This window comes from Eleutherodactylus coqui, chromosome 1 (genome assembly GCF_035609145.1).
Source record: "Eleutherodactylus coqui strain aEleCoq1 chromosome 1, aEleCoq1.hap1, whole genome shotgun sequence".
Classification (NCBI taxonomy): Eukaryota; Metazoa; Chordata; class Amphibia; order Anura; family Eleutherodactylidae; genus Eleutherodactylus; species Eleutherodactylus coqui.
In genome coordinates this window covers 264,034,570-264,055,039 of record NC_089837.1, presented here as the reverse complement: position 1 = coordinate 264,055,039, position 20,470 = coordinate 264,034,570, and positions in this window count along the sequence as shown.

Genomic DNA, 20,470 nt, shown 5'->3' with positions numbered 1-20,470 from the left:
AAGGTGTCTGTTGGTAGGATGTGGGTACAGGTCTTCATTGTTACAGTCTCTGATGAGGATGAGAGAGCACTTCTGATAAGGAGATTTCTTAGGTTTGGTGGCTGTTTGTACAAGAGGAGAGGTGAATCCGGGAAAATTTCTTTAAGTTTGTTGTCTCTGTAGAGTACAGGTTGGAGATAATAAGTGATTTTTTTGAACACTCACAGAGAGCGGCCAGATACTTACTGATAGAAGAGGGCAGATAGCTACATCCCCTCAACATGCAGGCGGCTAAACTGTCAATTGAGGGAGCCAATTACACCAATGAAACAGCCACTCACACAGCCTCTTAATATAGAGGGGGGTGGCTGCTTGGTGTATACTCCTGCACAGAGTAGATACAAAGTGCCAGACCTTCTAATACATGTAGTTCACCATGCAGACTAGCAACCTATTACTGACGCCATAATAGTTCAGCGGGCTGCTCTGCACCTCAAAAAGTGAACCACATTGTTACTGCCACCCTGGGCTTCCCCCAGCATTTAAAAGCTGCACTGCATTTGAATATGCCTGCAGATATGGCTTTTAATCAAAGCTGCACTGCAACTGAATATGCCCGCAAATAAGGCTTCCAATCAAAGACAGAGAATTACTTAATACAATGAAAACTTTTTCTGACGTGGTTACAGATTTCCTTGCCTCGAATTTAGGGCTGAAAATTATAACAGTATAGTTCAATATTTGTTGATTGCTTTTCAAAGACTGGGAGCAAATATGAGTGTCAAATTGCATTTCCTTCATAGCCACCTGATCGACTTTGCTTCAAATCTTGGATCTATGAGTGAGGAACAAGAAAAACGCTATCACCAAGACATCAAAACTAGATAGCAAGGCAGATGGAACACAAACATGATGGCAGACTACTGCTTGTGTTTACAGGGGGATAATCCTGGACATAACTATTCCGAGAGCATCCAAAAAAAGAAAATGATTCCCTACCAATTAAAATTTACACAACTATTGTTCTCTTGGTTAGATAATAGACTCGTTTTTTGCTTGAAACAAATATATTACGTGTTATCACTTCTGCAGAACTTCTTATTATACTTGATACTTGACTTTATTTATTACCTCTAAAAAAAATTTGACGTATTGCATATTTATGGACTTCATATGTGGAATCAACACCTTTCATTTGGGTAAAATCAGCAAAAGGGTCAGCAGAATTTTTTTCCCGAAAGTTAATCAGTGTTATTAGTACTTTTGGGTGTTTTTAGACATAAGATTATTGCCCCCAAAAATCATTTAAATGAGCGAAAGTAAATGTAATTGTTCGGTCTTAATGTGAGCCAACGAATGAGCAACGATGAAAATCGTTCGCTTTTCGTTCGTTGTTAGAGATGAGCGAGCACCAAAATGCTCGGGTGCTCGTTACTCGAGACGAAATTTTCGCGATGCTCGAGGGTTCGTTTCGAGTAACGAACCCCATTGAAGTCAATGGGCGACCCAGGCATTTTTGTATATCGCCGATGCTCGCTAAGGTTTTCGTTTGTGAAAATCTGGGCAATTCAAGAAAGTGATGGGAATGACACAGAAACGGATAGGGCAGGCGAGGGGCTACATGTTGGGCTGCATCTCAAGTTCACAGGTCCCACTATTAAGCCACAATAATGGCAAGAGAGGGCCCCCCCCCAACAAAGTTTACATCTGAAAAGCCCTCATTAGCAATGCATACCTTAGCTAAGCATCACACTACCTCCAACAAAGCCCAATCACTGCCTGCATGACACTCCGCTGCCACTTCTGCTGGGTTACATGCTGCCCAAACCCCCCCCCCCCACGACCCAGTGTCCACAGCGCACACCAAACTGTCCCTGCCCAGCCTTCAGCTGCCCTCATGCCATGCCACCCTCATGTCTATTTATAAGTGCGTCTGCCACAGGAAAAGCAGGCACACACTGCAGAGGGTTGGCACGGCTAGGCAGCGACCCTCTTTAAAAGGGGCGGGGCGATAGTCCACAATGCTGTACAGAAGCAATGAGAAATCCAATCCTGTGCCACCTCCATCTGGAGCTGCACACGTGGGCATAGCAATGGGGAACCAATGTGCCACACACTATTCATTCTGTCAAGGTGTCTGCATGCACCAGTCAGACCGTGGTTTTTTATAAATAGTCACAGGCAGGTACAACTCCGCAATGGGAATTCCGTGTGCACGGTGCCAGGAAGCCACCGGCGGTACATAAATATATCCCATTGCATTGCCCAACACAGCTGAGGTAATAATGTCATGATTAATGCAGGTGGGCTTCGGCCCACACTGCATGCCCCAGTCAGACTGGGGTTCTTTAGAAGTGGACACATGCAGTTACAACTCCCTGTGGACCCACAGCATGGGTGGCTCCCTGGAACCCACCGGCGGTACATAAATATATCCCATTGCAGTTCCCAACACAGCTGATGTTACGTCAGCTGTAATGCAGGTGGGCAAAAAATTAATTGGATTACACTGTAGGCGAGGGCCCCCAAAAATTGGTGTACCAACAGTACTAATGTACCTGAGAAAAATTGCCCATGCCCAACCAAGAGGGCAGGTGAAACCCATTAATCGCTTTGGTTAATGTGGCTTAACCCCTTGAGTGGCAGGTTTCCTACCACCCTGTTGTGCCCACCAGGGCAGGTTTTTTAAAATGGTCTAATCATTGAATTTCAACTAGTTTTGCAGTTGCGTCTCAAGAGCCATAACTTTTTCATTTTTCCATTGACTTGGCCATATGAGGGCTTGTTTTTTGCGGGACAAGTTGTGATTTTTTAAACAGGGGGGAGGAAAAAAAGAAATGGGGAAAAAAGAAAAAAGGGGCCATGTCATTAAGGGGTTAAATAATGTATTAACTTCCTTCTCTGGGTCATTACGACGCACATGGATACCACATGTGTGATTGTATTTTTGATTTTTTACAAAGTAAAGGGAGACAAGTGTTTTTTTATTTTTTTAATAATTTTTTTACTTTTTTTTTTTTTAATTTTTTTAAATTTTTTTTTTTTTTGTCCCTTTAGGGGACTTCCACAGGGACCCATCAGGACCCCTGATCACATTCCAGGGGTCCGATGGTGACAGCCCTTTACATGCTGCAGTGACAGCCCTTTACATGCTGCAGTCACATAGACTGCAGCATGTAAAGGGTTAACACAGCAGAGATCGGAGGTTTTCTCTGATCTCTGCTGTAAGAGCTAGTACCTAGCTGTCCTCTGACAGCTAACAACCAGCTCTCCCTGCCACAGAGACCATCGGCTTGCTTCTGACAAGCCGATGGTCTCTATGGCAACCTGTAAACAAAGCAGGACATTGCCGACATGTCGGCAATATCTTCTGCTGGTTTTTCAAAGCCCTTGCTTTGTTCTCTGTGGGACTGTGCAGGCAGAGCACACTGTCACAGCTTGTGGCATTGTGCTCTGCAGCTCCCACAGTGATACATAGCCCGGAAATCTTCCGGGCTATGTTGCTATGAGCAGTGGAGCTCGTCACGGAACTTTTCCGGGCGTGCCACTCAAGGGGTTAATTGGTAGCTAGGTCTGGAGGCAGCCCAGTAAAAATAAAAATTGGTTGAGGTGAAAGTTTCAACGCTTTAATGAGCATTGAAACGTCTAAAAATTGTTTAGAAAAATTATATGACTGAGCCTTGTGGGCCTAAGAAAAATTGCCCATTCGGCGTGATTACGTGAGGTTTCAGGAGGAGGAGCAGGCGGAGGAGGAGGAATATTATACACAGATAGATGAAGCAAAAAGGTCCCCGTTTTGGATAGTGATAGAGAACGATGCTTCCATCCGCGGGTTCAGCCTACGTATTGTTTAGGTATCGCTGCTGTCCGCTGGTGGAGAAGAGAAGTCTGGGGAAATCCAGGCTTTGTTCATCTTGATAAGTGTAAGCCTGTCGGCACTGTCGGTTGACAGGCGGGTACGCTTATCCGTGATGATTCCCCCAGCCACACTAAACACACTCTCTGACAAGACGCTAGCCGCAGGACAAGCAAGCACCTCCAGGGCATACAGCGCGAGTTCAGGCCACGTGTCCAGTTTCGACACCCAGTAGTTGTAGGGGGCAGAGGCGTCACCGACGATGGTCGTGCGATCGGCTACGTACTCCCTCACCATCCTTTTACAGTGCTCCCGCCAACTCAGCCTTGACTGGGGACCGGTGACATAGTCTTGCTGGGGAGCCATAAAGCTGGCAAAGGCCTTGGATAATGTTCCCCTGCCTGCGCTGTACATGCTGCCTGATCTCTGCGCCTCCCCTGCTACCTGGGCCGCGGAATTGCGCCTTCGGCCACTAGCGCAGTCGGATGGGAAGTTTACCATCAGTTTGTCCACCAGCGCCCTGTGGTATAGCATCATTCTCAAACCCCTTTCCTCTTTGGGAATGAGAGTGGAAAGGCTCTCCTTATACCGTGGGTCGAGCAGTGTGTACACCCAGTAATCCGTAGTGGCCAGAATGCGTGTAACGCGAGGGTCACGAGAAAGGCATCCTAACATGAAGTCAGCCATGTGTGCCAGGGTACCTGTACGCAACACATGGCTGTCCTCACTCGGAAGATCACTTTCAGGATCCTCCTCCTCCCCCTCCTCCTCCTCCTCCTCTGGCCATACACGCTGAAAGGATGACAGGCATGCAGCATCTGTCCCCTCAGCAGTGGGCCAAGCTGTCTCTTCTCCCTCCTCCTCATGCTCCTCCCCCTCCTCCTCAACGCGCTGAGATATAGACATGAGGTTGCTCTGACTATCCAGCGACATACTGTCTTCCCCCGCCTCTGTTTCCGATTCCAAAGCGTCTGCCTTTATGCTTTGCAGGGAACTTCTCAAGAGGCATAGCAGAGGAATGGTGACACTAATGATTGCAGCATCCCCGCTCAGCATCTGGGTAGACTCCTCAAAGTTTCCAAGGACCTGGCAGATGTCTGCCAACCAGGCCCACTCTTCTGTAAATAATTGATGAGGCTGACTCCCACTACGCTGCCCATGTTGGAGTTGGTATTCCACAATAGCTCTACGCTGCTCATAGAGCCTGGCCAACATGTGGAGCGTAGAGTTCCACTGTGTGGGCACGTCGCACAGCAATCGGTGCACTGGCAGATGAAACCGATGTTGCAGTGTCCGCAGGGTGGCAGCGTGCGTGTGGGACTTGCGGAAATGTGCGCAGAGCTGGCGCACCTTTCCGAGCAGATATGAAAAGTGTGGGTAGCTTTTCAGAAAGCGCTGAAACACCAAACACGGTACCAAATTAAAGACATGGGCCAGGCATGGCACGTGCGTGAGGCTGCCGAGCTGCAGAGCCGCCACCAGGTTACGGCCGTTGTCACACACGACCATGCCCGGTTGGAGGCTCAGCTGCGCAAGCCAGCGGTCGGTCTGCACTGTCAGACCCTGCAGCAGTTCGTGGGCCGTGTGCCTCTTCTCTCCTAAGCTGAGTAGTTTCAGCACGACCTGCTGACGCTTGCCCACCGCTGTGCTGCCACGCCGCGTGACACCGACTGCTGGCAACGTGCTGCTGACACATCTTGATTGCGAGACGGAGGTTGCGTAGAAGGAGGAGGAGGAGGGTGGTTTAGTGGAGGAAGCATACACCGCCGCAGATACCACCACAGACCTGGGGCACGCAATTCGGGGGGTGGGTAGGACGTGAGCGGTCCCAGGCTCTGACTCTGTCCCAGCCTCCACTAAATTCACCCAATGTGCCGTCAGGGAGATATAGTGGCCCTGCCCACCTGTGCTTGTCCACGTGTCGGTTGTTAAGTGGACCTCGGCAGTAACCGTGTTGGTGAGGGCGCGTACAATGTTGCGGGAGACGTGGTCGTGCAGGCCTGGGACGGCACATCGGGAAAAGTAGTGGCGACTGGGAACCAAGTAGCGCGGGGCCGCCGCCGCCATCATGCTTTTGAAAGCCTCCGTTTCCACAACCCTATACGGCAGCATCTCCAGGCTGATCAATTTGGCAATGTGCACGTTTAACGCTTGAGCGTGCGGGTGCGTGGCGACGTACTTGCACTTGCGCTCAAACAGTGGCGCTAGCGACGTCTGGACGCTGCACTGAGAGACATTGCTGGATGGGGCCGAGGACAGCGGAGGTGAGGGTGTGGGTGCAGGCCAGGAGACGGTAGTGCCTGTGTCCTCAGAGGGGGCTTGGATCTCAGTGGCAGGTTGGGGCACAGGGGGAGAGGCAGTGGTGCAAACCGGAGGCGATGAACGGGCATCGTCCCACCTTATGGGGTGCTTGGCCATCATATGCCTGCGCATGCTGGTGGTGGTGCCTCCCCAGCTGATCTTGGCGCGACAAAGGTTGCACACCACTGTTTGTCGGTCGTCAGGCGTCTCTGTGAAAAACTGCCACACCGTAGAGCACCTTGACCTCTGCAGGGTGGCATGGCGCGAGGGGGCGCTTTGGGAAACAGTTGGTGGATTATTCGGTCTGGCCCTGCCTCTACCCCTGGCCACCGCACTGGCTCGGCCTGTGCCCACACCCTGACTTGGGCCTCCGCATCCTTGCCCGCGTCCACGTCCTATAGGCCTGCCCCTACCCCTCAGCATGGTGTATTACCAGTAGTGCAGAAACAGAACGCTGTAATTAAATGTGCCGCTTATTGGCCTGTGGTTGGAGGCTGACTTCGTTTACGGAACGCCAGGAAATAATTTGGCGCAAGCCTGCTGTAACACTTAGCTGGCTGCGTATGATTTAGGAGAACTACTACACCCAGCACACACAGACCCAGAACACTGAGCACAGTGACAGGCAGGCCAAATAGATTTTTTGCCCAATATTTTTTTGAAAAGCCCCACTGCCTATATTCAAGGAATATGTCTTCTGTCCCTGGAGTATGTCAGAGAACTGCAGAGTGTTGCACTGTGGACTGCAATACTGCAGTAATTTCAGGGCCCAGACAGAGCCAGGAAATAATTTGGCGCAAGCCTGCTGTAACACTTAGCTGGCTGCGCATGATTTAGGAGAACTACTACACCCAGCACACACAGACCCAGAACACTGAGCACAGTGACAGGCAGGCCAAATAGATTTTTTGCCCAATATTTTTTTGAAAAGCCCCACTGCCTATATTCAAGGAATATGTCTTCTGTCCCTGGAGTATGTCACAGAACTGCAGAGTGTTGCACTGTGGACTGCAATACTGCAGTAATTTCAGAGCCCAGACAGAGCCAGGAAATAATTTGGCGCAAGCCTGCTGTAACACTTAGCTGGCTGCGTATGATTTAGGAGAACTACTACACCCAGCACACACAGACCCAGAACACTGAGCACAGTGACAGGCAGGCCAAATAGATTTTTTGCCCAATATTTTTTAGAAAAGCCCCACTGCCTATATTCAAGGAATATGTCTTCTGTCCCTGGAGTATGTAAAATAACTGCAGAGTGTTGCACTGTGGACTGCAATACTGCAGTAATTTCAGAGCCCAGACAGAGCCAGGAAATAATTTGGCGCAAGCCTGCTGTAACACTTAGCTGGCTGCGTATGATTTAGGAGAACTACTACACCCAGCACACACAGACCCAGAACACTGAGCACAGTGACAGGCAGCCCAAATAGATTTTTTGCCCAATATTTTTTTGAAAAGCCCCACTGCCTATATTCAATCAATAATATTCATATGTCTTCTGTTCCTGCCTAACCACCACTTCTGTCCCTGGAGTATTACTGCAGGGCGCAATGCTCTGCACGGCCGATATAGCAAAAAAAAAAAAAAGTGCAACACTGCAAAAAGCAGCCTCCACAGTACTGCACACGGTTAGATGTGGCCCTAAGAAGGACCGTTGGGGTTCTTGAAGCCTACAATCACTCCTAACACTCTCCCTGCCTAACCACCACTTCTGTCCCTGGAGTATTACTGCAGGGCGCAATGCTCTGCACGGCCGATATAGCAAAAAAAAAAAAAGTGCAACACTGCAAAAAAGCAGCCTCCACAATACTGCACACAGTTAGATGTGGCCCTAAGAAGGACCGTTGGGGTTCTTGAAGCCTACAATCACTCCTAACACTCTCCCTATACCAGCTCCAACACAATAGCACTTTCCCTCAGCTAAGTCAGAACGCATCTGTGGCGAGCCGCGGGAGGGGCCGATTTTTATACTCGGGTGACACCTGATCTCGCCAGCCACTCACTGCAGGGGGGTGGTATAGGGCTTGAACGTCACAGGGGGAAGTTGTAATGCCTTCCCTGTCTTTCAATTGGCCAGAAAAGCGCGCTAACGTCTCAGAGATGAAAGTGAAAGTAACTCGAACATCGCGTGGTACTCGTTACGAGTAACGAGCATCTCGAACACGCTAATACTCGAACGAGTATCAAGCTCGGACGAGTACATTCGCTCATCTCTATTCGTTGTTCATTTTATGCAGGCATAAAAATCATTGTTGGCTCATTCTCTTATCGTTCAGTTTAAACATCAATTGTTTAGTCCCTCTATTCGCTTATACAGGGACTGAACAATTCTCATTTGAACAAGCCAACGATGCATCTGCCTGTCTTAACGGGCTGCACGAGTGTAAACGTGTTAGAGGGACGTTACGAGAATTGGTTTGTTTAAAAGGACCCATCTCTCTAGTAAACACTGATATTTAAACTTTACGGACTTAAATGTCATTTGTGTTTATTGCCATATCATCAGTTCTATTTTGTATCATTGCTTGAATGAGCAAAACTATCAGCTTTCTCATGTTTAAAATGTCATACAGATAAGAGGCTAACCTCTGTTATGCTGGATTGGGAAAATAATGTTTCCTTGTTGATCTTTTAATTCGTATATGAGGATTTGTGGCTCCTGCATGAGAAAGATCTATCTAAATCTTCAACAGTGATAGCCTGCTCTTTATCTTCAAACTGTACATTTCGTTTTTGATAATGGCTTTTACCACTATCTGTAATATTAATTTTCAAAGAGAGTATGAAAATATGAAAAGTCAAATATCAAAGACTAGGACCTATCAAAAAACAAGCACTGTGAATTTGACCCAACAAATACCTTTTCTAGCTCTCCATCTGTGCAAGTTATTGTGACTATCTAGTGGAGTACACTGGCGCATGATGAATTTACAAGTTTAGAATGTTAACTGTTTAATGTGAAAGACTTAGGAAAACATCAATATACAGTAGTTTATTCTCTGTCTACCTGTTAATTTAACTTGAGCCAAGCTCCTGATTTTCACTGTCCTATTTGACAGTTTTTTTTAGATTGATGTTTAACCCTCTAAAGTTATTAGATCATAGAAAAGCAAGTTACACAATCAAAATAATCACATTTTTTTAGATCACCATACTTGAGCATGCCATTAATAACTGCTATTTAGAAACCTTAATGAATGGAACCTTTTTTTGCTATTTTATGCATATATTGGTTAAACGGCTATAACTTTTTAGCTTGTAAGGTTATTAAAGTTGTATTTTTGACTACATTTACCAAGTAGCATTTTTTTTCAAAGAAATATTAGCCTCTTAGCCCCTTCCCAACATGCATCTCTGGAGAAAGAACTCATTTGGAACCCCTGAGGTGTGCCTGCAGCAGTGCCACATCCATTTTCCTCTCCTTTTGAGGAACTAAGGGGAAGAGGTTAGGGGAGAAAGTAAGGAGGGGAGGAAGATCCTGGATGCACACACTCTTGGCTGCTAAAGGTAGCCGAGAGCCTAGAGCAGTGACTGAGGGCCGCGGTATGTCGTACCTGGTCATGTGATCACCATTATCAAATGGAATAGAAAGGTAGTGATCTACCTTAGGCTGGTCTCACACGATTGGATAGAAATTGCGGATTCTGCATGCATTTAATCCGCAGTAATATGCGGATCAATGAAATGCATTGGATTACACAATTCTGCTCACATTAGCAGTTCAGAATTACATAATTGACTTGCAGAAAACAGAATGTAGCATGTTCTATTTTACCACGGATATCTGCGACATAGAGCCCATTGTGCTCTATGGTCACAGATATACCCGCAGCCCATACGCACTTACATTGCGTATGGGCCGCAGGTACCCACATCATCACTAGGCAATGGCGTGGGAAATATAAAGAAACAAACAAAAAAAGGTGTACTGCGCATGACCCCCTGAGTGAGCATGCAGTTATGCACAGTACATATATGCTCGGATGGTGTGAGCCTGACATTATTCAGATCGCTACCTGTAATGTCTATGTAATTTACTAAACATTCCAGGGAACGCTCACTTTCCTGCAGTTGCAGGAGCAGCATGTTAAGTACCTTCTGTTTGAGACCACCGCACCTTAGCATCCTTACTAAGCCTCGCAGAGCGCCACTTTCTACATCCCATCCCTGCCGCTGAAGAAATACTTCCCAAAAAGTGTTGGGTTTGCAGCAAGCATTAACCCCTTAGTGACCAAGCCTGTTTGCGCCTTAATGACCAGGCCAAATTTTGCAAATCTGACATGTGTCACTTTAACATGGAAAAACACCAGAAAGGTTTTGCATATCCAAGCGATTCTGACATGGTTTTTCGCCACATGTTGTACTTTATTTAGGCGGAAAAAAAAGACCGATAGAATTTGTGTTTATTTATTAAAAGCGCCAAAATTGGGAAAATTTTGAAAAAATCGTCATTTTTTTCACATTTCCAACTGCAATATCTCAAATATGTGCAAACATAATATAGAAAGTTTTGCTAAGATATATATTTCCATCCGTTTACTTTATTTTGGGTGCATATTGGAAAAACGTTCGTTTTTTTAAACCATTTAGGAGACGTACAAATTTAACATTACTTTTCAGCATTTTGAGGAACACTTTGTTTTCCTACACCAAGCCAAGATTGGAAAGGCTCATAGGAGTCAAAATGATAGATACCCCCACAAATGACCCCATTTTAAAAACTACACCCCTTAACGTATTCACTGAGGGGTGTCATTAGTATTTTATCCCCACAGTTTTTTTTCAGGAGTCAATGCAATTTAGAAGAGAAAAACTAAAATTTCATATTTTTGCAAATATGTAATTTTAAAGACAGGACTTTTTTCTATAATACACATGAAAATGAGGATTTGCACCCCAGAATGGATACCCCTGTTTGCCCCGTGCTCAGAAACATACCCATTGTGGCCCTAGTATTACGTCTGTATGCACAATTGGGCCCAAAATGAAAGGAGCAACCGGTGGCTTTCGGAACAGAAATTTTGCTTGAAGGAGATTTAGGCCCTATTGCACACTTGTAGAGCCATTGAGTGACCAAAACGATGGAGAACCCCCACAAGTGACCCCATTTTGAAAAGTAGACCCCTTAACGAATTTATCTAGGGGTACGATGACTTTTTTGACTTCATAGTTTTTGAATGAATCTAAGTCAAGCAGAAGGAAAAAAATTACGATTTTCATTTTTTTTGGTAATTCTGTCATTTTAAAAGCAGTGTTTTTGTACAGCACACATATAAATGAAGACTTGCACCACAAAATGGATATCCCTGTTTGTCCCGTGCTCAGAAACATACCCATTGTGGCCCTAGTATTACGTCTGTATGCACAATGGGGCCCAAAATGAAAGGAGCAACCGGTGGCTTTCGGAACAGAAATTTTGCTTGAAGGAGATTTAGTCCCCATTGCCCACTTGTAGAGCCCTTGAGTGACCAAAATGATGGAGAACCCCCACAAGTTACTCCATTTTGAAAAGTAGACCCCTTAACGAATTTATCTAGGGGTACGATAACTTTTTTGACTTCACAGTTTTTGAATGAATCTAAGCCAAGCAGAAGGAAAAAATTATGATTTTCATTTTTTTGGCAATTGTGTCAATTTAAAAACAGGTTTTTTTGTACGGTGTACATAGGAATGAAGACGTTCAAGCCAAAATGGATAGCCCTATTTGTTCTGTGTTCAGAAACATACCCATTGTGGCCCTAAACTACTTACAGGACACATGGCTAGGCCCATAATGGAGGGAATGCCCGCTGGATTTCAGGGTACAACTGAATAAATTCCAGGCCCCATTGCCCACTTATACGGAAAATAAATTGACTTCCTAAAAATACTACCCCCCCCCCCCCCCCGCCATCCCCATTTTTTGGCATTCCCTAAATATTAGATAAAAGTAATAATATAAACTGTGTTTTATGTCCGAAGACAGGGGTAATTACGGAGGCTGGTTGGGATGGGCACATGGGGCAAGAAAACCGGGTATCCCCCACCCCCTCTCTCGCTTTTTTGGGGGTATTTCGTGACCTCAGTGGCGGGTATGGGGTGTAAAAAGTGGCGCTGTGAGGCTTTTGTAATCTTGCTGCGGTGCAGCGGTCTCACATAGAAGGCGCTCAACAAGCTGCTCCTGGAACTGCATGAAGGCGAGCGTTCCCGGGGCTTCTTGTAAATTACGGATTACAGGTAGCGATCTAAATAATGCCAGGCTCTCACGACCGTATGCAGAATCCGCTTACGGAGGCCCGCAGCGGATCCCAGCTGTGAGCCCGGCTGTGACCATGCGTATGGCCGCGTAATGTACTGCGCATAACTGCCTACTCACACAGGCGGTCATGCGCAGTACACCGTTTTTTGTTTATATTTCCTGCGCTGTTGCTTAGAGATGACCCGGGTACCCGCAGCCTGTTCACAATGTGTTTGCATATGGGCTGCAGGTATATCTGCGGTCATAGAGCACAAGGGGCTCTAGGTCACGGATATCCGCAGTAAAATATAACATGCTGTGTTCTGTTTTCTGCGAGTGGATTACGCAATTTCGACCCGCTAATTGGGGGGAATTGTGTAATCCAATGCATGCGATTGATCCGTGGATTACCGCTGATCAAGCGCATGCAGAACCCGTAATTCCTCTCCGGTCATGCATGACCGGCCTAATGTTAGATCGCTACTTTATCACGTGACCGGGGACCGCTCAGCAAGGCCACCGGTCACTGCTCCAAGCACTCAGCGACCGTTGGTCGCTGGGAGCAAGGAGATTTTAAATTTCCTGGGCTCCTGCGAATGTGTCCAAGATTCAAATGCGGAAGCCTCCGAGAAGATGTTTCATCTCCTCTCACCGATCGCATCGGTGAGGGGAGATGAAACTTCCACTTTTTAAAGAACTTTTACGTGATCGCCATTATGCATTGGATAACGGCGATCACGTGACCAGTAACCACATACCGCGGCTCCCTGTGACATCTCCAGGCTTTTGGCTACCTTAGCAGGGAGATTTCAAATTTCTTCGGAAATCTTTCACTTTTCCGCATGCGTCCGCCATCATGCTGACGGGCGCATGCGCAGAAGCTGGGGTAAGGTCCACGGATCAACATCCCACCAGGGAACAAATACGGGACCTTGGGTACGTAATTTCATCCCCCCTTACGGATACGATCCGTAAGGGGAGATGAAACTTTAACTTTTTAAACTGTTTTTAACTTTTAACTTTTTTTTTATTTTTTAACTTTATATGATCACCGTTATCCGGTGATCATATGACTGGAAACCGCATACAGTGGTCCCCAGTCATATTTCCCTGCAATCGGCTATCTGTGACAGCCGGGTGCAGGGAGATTTTGAATTAGCCGGGCTCGCCAGCCTCCTGCGCATGCGCGCCACATCGGCACATCGCAGAAGACAGCTGATGGTCCCGACACCGGCCGGAGGACACGGAGGAAGGGGGGTGAGTATTTTCACCTTCCCTCATGGATCCAAACCATGAGGGGAGGTGAAGTTTTTCTTTTTTTTACTTTTTTCTCAACTTTTCCGCGATCGGCGTTATCCATTGTATAACGGCGATCGCGGTACCGGGGACCGCTCACCGCGGTCCCTGCTGACATCTCCTGCCTCCCGGCTACCTACAGGAGCCGGGAGCCAGGAGACTCTAAACATGCCTTCTGCGCATGCGACTTACGTAATGCCGCCTGGCGCGCATGCGCAGAACGCCGGCCTTGGGACCCGGAGGACCAGGAGAGCAGGGAGCAGCGTGCCAGACCTCGATAAGTAATTTCAGCTGCCCGGATGGATCCGATCCATCAGGGCAGCTGAATCTTTAACTTTTTTCAAACTTTTATTTACTTTTTTGCGATCGGCGCTATCCATCGGATCGATCGCAATGCCATGTGTCCAGTAAGCAGATTGAGGCTACAATGGGTATGTTTCTGAATACAGGAGAAACAGGAGAAACAGGGGTATCCATCTTGGGGTGCAAATCTTCATCCATATATGTGATGTACAAAAAAAACCTGTTTTTAAAATGACACTATTGCCAAAAAAAATGAAAACCATAATTTTTTCCTTCGGCTTTGCTTAGATTCATTAAAAAACTGTGGTGTCCAAATACACAGTACACCCCTTGATAATTTCATTAAGGGGTTTAGTTTCTAAAATGGGGTCCTTTGTGGGGGTTCACTATCGTTTTGGCAGCTCGAGGGCTCTACAAGTGTGTTATAGGACCTAAATCACCTTTAAGCAAAATTTCTGTTCTGAAAGCCATCGGCTGCTCCTTTTGTTTGGGCCCCGTTGTGCAAACAGACGTAAGATTAGTGCCCCAATGGGTATGTTTCTGAACACAGGACAAACAGGGCTATCCATTTAGGGTTGAGAATCCTCATTTTCATGTGCACTATAGAAAAAAAACACGTCTTTAATGGACCTATTTGCAAAATTTATGAAATTGTATTTTTTCTCCTCTAAACTCCTGAAAAAAAATTGTACGCTCAAAATACTCATGGCACCCCTCAGTGAATATATTAAGGGGTGTATTTCTTAAAATGGGGTCATTTATGTGGGCGTCTATCATTCTGACACCTATGAGCATTTTCAATCTTGGCTTGGTGTAGGAAAACAAAATGTTCCTCAAAATTTTCATAAGTAAATGTTAAATTTGTACATCTCCTAAATAGTTTAAAAAAATTGAGGTTTTCAAATGTGCTTCCAGGATAAAGTAAACAGAGGGATATGTATACAAATGTGTACAGTATTTTTGTACATATTTGACACATTGCATTCGAAAATGTAAAAAAAAAAGACACTTTTTTCAAAATGTTCCCAATTTTGTCACTTTTATTAAATATCCACAAAATCTATGGTTATATTTTTACTACCATAATGAAGTACAATATGTGGCGAAAAAACATTGTCAGAATTACATGGATATGCAAAACCTTTATGGAGTAATTCTATGTTAACGTTACACATGGCAGATTTCCAAAATTTGGCCTGGTCATTAATGCGCAAACAGGCTTGGTCACTAAGAGGTTAATAGAGCATTATAGGCAAATATAGGGAGGAATGCTCTTTTCAGGGCATTTACCCCATCTAGGGTTAGGTCAGAAATACGGCTGAGTAGGGTAAGTGTAGGGACTAGAGATGAGCGAAATTGCTCGTTTAGAGCAATTACTCGATCGAGCATTGCTTTTTTCGAGTAACTGCCTAATCGGGTTGCGCTCAGCCAATCACAATCAGAGCTACTAGCAGGCAGGGATTTAAAATCCCCGGCTGCTGATAGCTCAGAACTACAGAGCCGGGGACAGTGCCAGAAGTCACGGCTGAGCCCTGGCAGCTGAAGGCAGGTGAGTTTTTTGTTTTACAGTTTTTTTCATGGTTTTTCAGGGAAGGGCTTATATTAATGCCCTTCCCTGAAATCAATTGACGGGTGCTGGCAGCAGGATCCTCTACCGTTGTTGTCATGTGTGACAGCTGCGGTAGGGAATAGAAGAATTCCTCTGCTGCACATGTCACAGATGTGGCAGATGTAGCAGCAGGGAATTCTTTTTACTAGCGGGGATGAAGGAAACATATGCCGCATGCGGCAGATGTGTTCTTCATCCCAGCGGGGGACACGGCAGCAGCGGAGGGTAAGTTTTTTTTTGTTTTTTTCTTAACACTAAAATGATTGTTTTTCAGGGAAGGGCTTATATGTATAGCCCTTCCATGTAAAACAATTCAGGGGTGCCGGCAGACCATTGTCTTCAATGGAGCCGCCGGCAGCAGCGGCTGCTTCATTGAAAACAATGCATGCAGCTGCATACACGTGTGTTTTTGCTCGTACCTAGGTGTGCACATATGTACGCACCTATGTATGCTCAAAAACACGCTCGTGTAAAGCCACCCTAAAGCATAGGTAGTGGGTTGGCATATTTAATGGAGCTTGCTATGTATTTTCTGAATTTGTTGCAATTTATTGCACAATCTTTTTTTAGCCTCTGAGGTAAAATTTGAGGGCATTTAGAAAAACTATTTTATTTTGGCCCATCTGTGTGGTTTTTGGTGCAACTTAGCATTCTTTTTGATGCCTCCCTCGTCATTGCTGTTTTATAGATTTTTAAAATATCTTATTATTTTAGTGGAATAACATTCTTTAAATCCAGATGCTCAAGCCACTCGGTGTAAAAATTTCCCCAACTCAAGCCCTGTTGTAAATTATGAGCAAAGTCAAATTTCCATTTTTACGCATCTACATGAATTTTGGCACATCTAACGTAAATTGTGGCACTTCTCAACTGTTCGCTTTATGAAATATACCAGGTAATAAAGAAAGGGTGTCATTTTAATAACACCATTTATGCACTAGTGTATTACGGTGCAGCCCAACCACAGGTGTACTGACCCAAACTCAAAGCATCATAAAAATCTATGATGCTTAGTGTACAGATTACTAGACCCGTGGTTAGGCTGGTATCCTAATCTAAACTATGTGTGGAATCATCTGTAGTAAAATGATACTCATGTTCACTACCTGATATATAGAGATGCCAAGTTAAAAACCCTTATATTGCGACTTGGAATTGTTACTTCAAGAATTTATTTTAATTACATAATGCTTATGCTCCATTGCCGGTCATGTATTCTTTCTTCCGGAGGTGCGGAAAGTCGTCCACACCTGCAGTGCGGCCGTCTTCTTAGTGCAGTAACATGGGCGCATCAGCACTAGGATGCGCCCGTGTGACTGAGCCCTGAGAGGATGGTAAGAAACCCACCACTCAAGGGGTTAATATTCTTTTTATAGAGTGAGCCACGTTTTGTAAAATTAGTGTTTGGCTATTACTTATCTGTCAAGGATGCAGAAAATTCATGGCATTTTTTAAAAGCTCAATAAAAAAGAGTGTGTAATGGAAGCCTAAGGGATCTTTCAGACAGGCGGAATTTGGTTGCAACATGCACCCCAGCATGTGTAGAATTCCACACCAAATGCGAATTTTGATGCAGAGTTGAAAATGTCTTAATTCAGCTTGCAATTCCACCTCAAAATCCGCATACAGACTTGCAAATTTTGGTGTGGATCTATGTAGAATCAGATTCAGCTCTATGTTGCAGCAAAATTCTAGTGTTGTGGAATATGCACTTCTGCAGAATATTTAGCCCCCAAATCTGCATTGGTAACATTTGGATTCTACTGTGAAATTGAAAAAAGCACAATTCTGCAGGCAGTTCCGTATCCAAATCCACAGTTAGTAGTGCAGATTTTGGTGCGTAATTCAGGACCAGAAATTTTTGTCTTATGTGTCAAGTCCTAAAAACGTGTAAAGATAGTCACTGAAGTTCCTTTAAAAAAAGATAGTCACTGAAGGCTTAAAATGTAATTAAATGGATTTCATGTGAAGTGTTGAAGTGCCCAAGTACTTTCTGTCATTGGTAAAAATGCTGTTATATATGGTTAGCCTGCCATGTCAGTAATTTCTGAATATTATACAATTTGTTCACCAAAGACTAAGACAATATTTTACATGAAAACAATTATTCTGTATTTGAAATGTTGGTTCCGTTTTCTAGCTCAGTAATCAGCTATCTCTAGCTGTGCAGTTTTGGAATATAACGTACAGTAATGTATCATGGGCTCTCTTGATCTTTTCTTTCACCATTATCTTCAATCTTTGTCTAAAATATTTGGGACAATGTCAGCCATTAAATGCTAATTACACTAATGTTCTTTGTGCATATTATTCCCTGGGTGGCAGCCAAAGAGATAGCTGACAACTATTTCTTCAAAAATGAAGATGGTAAAATGAGTGTTTATACCAGCATCTGTGCGATGGCTGCCATTTATATCCAAATAGCAAAGTTCTTTCCCCGATATGATGAATGTGATGAATTGCAAATGATTTTGATTATTCCAACTGGGACTGGATGTAAGCGAGTTTTAATTTTATCTCTGTTCAAAGTCACAATATCACTGTATGACATAGAAAATACAATTTCTTAAGAACGTAAGTAATTTACACCCAGATGCTGGCCCAGCTAGATCAAATGTGAATTGTGTAGGTGATTAGTCTGTGTCATGCAATTTACTAATGTGATACATCATTATAAATTGTTCACACTAATATACTTAATTCCTAGACAAAATAAGACCACTATGTTGCCAATAATACAAGCTGCTTTTTTGTTACTAGCAAGTCTAAAAGCTTACATAATATTAAATTGTGATTTAATGGCGACAATACAGTATCTTATTTCATGACTGTGATTGTGGTTATGTTGACAATTAATATTCGTCTTTAGCTTGGCATGAAATGTATTTCTGACTTTCCCACACATCTGCTATGCTATGATCCTTATCGCAAGCATTAACAGTAGTAACAAATGTAAGGACACATTTTAATAGATTAAGATTTTTGAAGAAATTTATATAAAAAGCATAGTAATTGGTGATAGTGTTTTGTAGAAAGAGATGTCTCCCGTCTGTATTTGTCATCTCCCTCATAAAGGCAAGACATGCAGGCCTAGGGACCCACAAATGGGCCAGAATTCGGCAGCAGCACACAGCTGAATCTGACACTGGGAAGTCTGCACCAAACACCTCACGTCTAATGTGATTTTTGATGCAGAATTATTGGCATAATTAAGCCATTTTCAATTCTGCTTAAAAATCTGTGCCGAGACACGTGAAATTTGGTGCAGAATTTTCCACATGTTGCAGTATGTGTTGCAACCAAATTCCATCCATATGAAAGGTCCCTCAGATGCTTCCTTCTGGGCATGATTCTGCTTATTGCCAGGGCCCCTATCAGGTTACAGAGGGAGCCCATTCCATTTTCTAACCACTGAGATGCCATTTTTCACACTGCCAGGATCAGTTATCTGCGGCAACTGAAGGTGGGTGTGAGCTGTGTAACACAGCTGGCACCCCTTGCACACGGAGTGAGTTCTGCTATCAAGCTCGCTCTATACTTTTTTTGCTTCCATACTTTAGTACTCTAAGCAGATACTGAACTTTTAAAAATCAAAACAGAGAGGAAGTTTGACTGGATAACATAAATGGTGCAGTTGAATCATAAATAAAAGTTACAACATATCAGGACTAGAGATGAGCGAGCACCAAAATGCTCTGGTGCTCGTTGCTCGAGTCAAGCTTTCCGCGATGCTCGAGGGTTCGTTTCGAGTAACGAACCCCATTGAAGTCAATGGGCGACTCGAGCATTTTTGTATATGACCGATGCTCGCTAAGATTTCATTTGTGCAAATCTGCAAAACCTACGAAAGTGTTGGAAACGACAAAGAAACGGATAGGGCAGATGAGGGGCAACATGCAGGGCTGCATCTCAGGTTCCCAGGTCTCACTATTAAGCCACAATAGCGGCAAGAGTGCCCCCCCCCCCAACAATTTTTACTTCGGACAAACCCTCATCAGCAAGGCACACCTTAGCTAAGCACCACACTACCTCCAACCAAGCACAATCACTGCCTGCGGGATACACCGCTGCCTCTTCTCCTGGGTTACATGCTGCCCGACCCCCCCGCACGACCCTGCATCCGCAGTGCACACAAAAGTGCCCCTGCGCAGCCTTCAGCTGCCCTCATGCCACACGCTGGCCTCATAGCCACACCACCCTCATGTCTATTTATAAGTGCATCTGCCATGAGGAAGAACCGGAGGCACACACTGCAGAGGGTTGGCAGGGCCAGGCAGCGACCCTCTTCGAAAAGTGTGTGGGGGGGGGGGGGCGATAGCCCACAATGCTGTTAAGAATTGATAATAGATTGACGTTCCATCTTCATTCCAATCCTTTGCCACCTCCGTCAGGAGCTGCAAATGTGGGCATACAGGGGAGTCCGCTGCCAGCCCAGCACTTCTACACATCTCCACAATGCAGTAATACTCGGTGTGGGAAGTATGCGAGCGGGCCCTGGGTCGGCCTCTGTCCCAGCAAACACCTTGTGTGTCCCAAGGTGCTGCGAGTGACATAGCAATGGGGACTCCATGTGTCCACACACTACTCATTCTGTTTGGGTGTCGGATACCTCATCGACAACGCAAGGGGTAAACCATCTGCACTCTGCACCCTACCCAAGTCTTTTAGTGTTTTCGGGACAGACAGGTACAACTCCGCTATGGCAAGTCTGTGTGCACCCGCAGCATGGGTGGCTAGCAGGTAAACACAGACGGTACAGAAAGAAATCCCATTGCAGTGCCCCGGATAGCTAAGGTTACGTGAGAAGAAATACATGTTGGCTGCGGCCCACACGCCATGCCCTAGACATTCTGGGTTACTTTTAAAAGTGCCAGGCAGGTACAACTTCACTATGGCAAATCTGTGT